This window comes from Nematolebias whitei, chromosome 18, assembly GCF_014905685.2.
Source record: "Nematolebias whitei isolate Nwh7 chromosome 18, NemWhi1, whole genome shotgun sequence".
Classification (NCBI taxonomy): Eukaryota; Metazoa; Chordata; class Actinopteri; order Cyprinodontiformes; family Rivulidae; genus Nematolebias; species Nematolebias whitei.
In genome coordinates this window covers 1,052,728-1,054,791 of record NC_056515.1, presented here as the reverse complement: position 1 = coordinate 1,054,791, position 2,064 = coordinate 1,052,728, and the positions used below count along the sequence as shown (strand labels likewise).

The window sequence follows — 2,064 nt, the reverse complement described above, 5'->3', positions numbered from 1 at the left end:
AGATCATGCAGTCTCTGATGTAGCTGTTTACATCTTTGCACATCCTGGCAGTAAGAAACCTGTCTTAACGCTCTGAGTGTTGTTTTGATGCTATTGTGTTTTGAAGATGGGGTTTCATGGGCGTGTGCCAGCATCACCCACCTGTAGTCATGAGGCACCATGAACAAAGGTGAAGTTGTTGGCTCAGGAGCAAATACTAACATGCCCTTGAACATTTTCAGGAAAGGTTTTACCTCAAGGAATGAACTAAGTTCATGGGTTGAGTCAAGTTCCTCTGAGGAGGGAGTGACATGGTCTGGATCAGTTAGGTAGTAAATCATCCTTTTAATTGAGATTGAAGCTTAATGATGTCTTTATCAGACAATGCAGATCCAACTGAGATTGTGTTAGCAGTTGGTTGTGAAAGATCAGAAGAGCAGGCTGTAGCACATGGATGTGCGAGTGTTTGCACCTCTTGGGTGGGTGGGTTTGGGGTAAAATCCGGTGGCCAGGAGGGGTCAAAAGACTGTGTGTTACCACTAGTGGTACTGTTGTTAGTTGACGAGTCTGTGAGATCGTTAACCTGTTTGTTTTGTCCTAACACCTGTGAGTGGCCTCTGGCCTCTCTGAGAATAGATGGACTCTGAGTCAGGGCATCATCAGTCTGGAGAGACACTGTAGTGTCAATCATATGAGCTCTTTGCAGCTCTAGTGGTTGTGCAGGTGTAACTGACACTACCTCTGTGGGAGGTGTGTTCTCAATCACCTGATGTCTGTCTTTGGGTGGGGATGTGGTTGACCTTCCAGAAGTATCCAGTGCCAAGCACTGTGAGTACAGTTCTGGTCCAGCAAAGATGGACAGGGGTTGGTGCACCTGGGCCCAAACTTTGAGACTTTTAAAATCGATCAAAGGCTGAAACCGTGTCAACAAATCTTGTCCCACCAATAGTGGAATTGTTTTTAATCAGACACATAAACTGGATGGCTAAGTGTAATGTTACTGATCTTAAACTGTATCTGAGTCACAAAGGATACAGTTGTGTTGTTACACTCGTAAGGTTTGATACCAAGGATCCAAGGCTTAAGAACCAAGTTCTTGTTAGTGTGTTTCGCTGCTGACTGCAGTTTCTTGAACAGGGTGGCTGGCATCAGGGTGACATCTGCTGTGGTGTCAAGAAGTGCATCATGAGTGAGGACTTGTTCTAGCATTAGTGAAAAGTAAAACTTTCCTGCAGGTCACGGTTCAGTAAGGTTACACAAAAATTGGTGAATTGGAGGTTCCTCTGGGAAATCAGAGTAATTGTTCTCGAAATAGAGGTCCTCGGGTTTCATTTGAACTTCTGAGATTGCATTCAGGGTGTGTGAATACTCAGTCTGTTGTTCTGGAGGAAGAACAATGTCAGAAATAGAGTTGCAATCTGTGGTGGCAGGTTGAAGTTCTAAATCTGCAGTTTGTTGGTCTAACGGTTGGTTGGCCAGAGAGGTCACTGACCGAAGGTCAGCACCTTTGGTGTCATTGTCTTGGTGCGTTTCATGAAGAAAACATTTAATTATTTCAAGTTCTTTAGGAGTCAAGTTGGTAGACTTACCTTTTTTAGTCTTTGGTGATCTTTTGGACTTTTCAGAACGTTTCTGACGTACTAAAGGTGGTTTTCTTTCAGGTCAAGAATGACGATCTTGAAAGGTGTGGGTCTGATTAGGAGAGTGTTTACCCCCCTGAAGAGGTTTCCAAGAACCTTGGTATTTACCGGGACCTTTCCTTTGGTAAGGTGTCTTAGGCCGTAAATAAGATGGATTCTTGTCAGCTTTGGGAAAGAGGGGTGCAGCTTTTGCTCTGGTTGAATCAGTGTCCACACTTACCCTGTTAAGTCCCAAAGTTGAAGGTACTGTGTTCACAGCAAAAACATTTTTGGGTTCCACTGGCTTAAATTGGTTCAGCTTTTGAAAAGCTATGCAGGCTAACTCTCTTAGCTGAAGGAGGGTGAAGATTTGTGGGTCAGCAGAAATGACGAGTAAGCTGGTTATTGACTCATTTAGATTCTATTTTAAGAAGAGTAAGGTTTATTTGAACTTTGTAGTTTAATT

The 2,064-nt window shown here is 43.5% G+C and overlaps 1 long non-coding RNA gene across 1 annotated transcript in view; it reads left to right on the top strand.

Annotated features, from left to right (window-relative positions):
• Positions 1–2,064, top strand: part of LOC119424920 — a 13,909-nt gene that overhangs the window by 9,439 nt on the left and 2,406 nt on the right. The window contains exon 2 of the long non-coding RNA XR_005187542.1: positions 554–556. This is a non-coding gene — a long non-coding RNA (uncharacterized LOC119424920). The remainder of the gene's footprint in view (positions 1–553; positions 557–2,064) is intronic.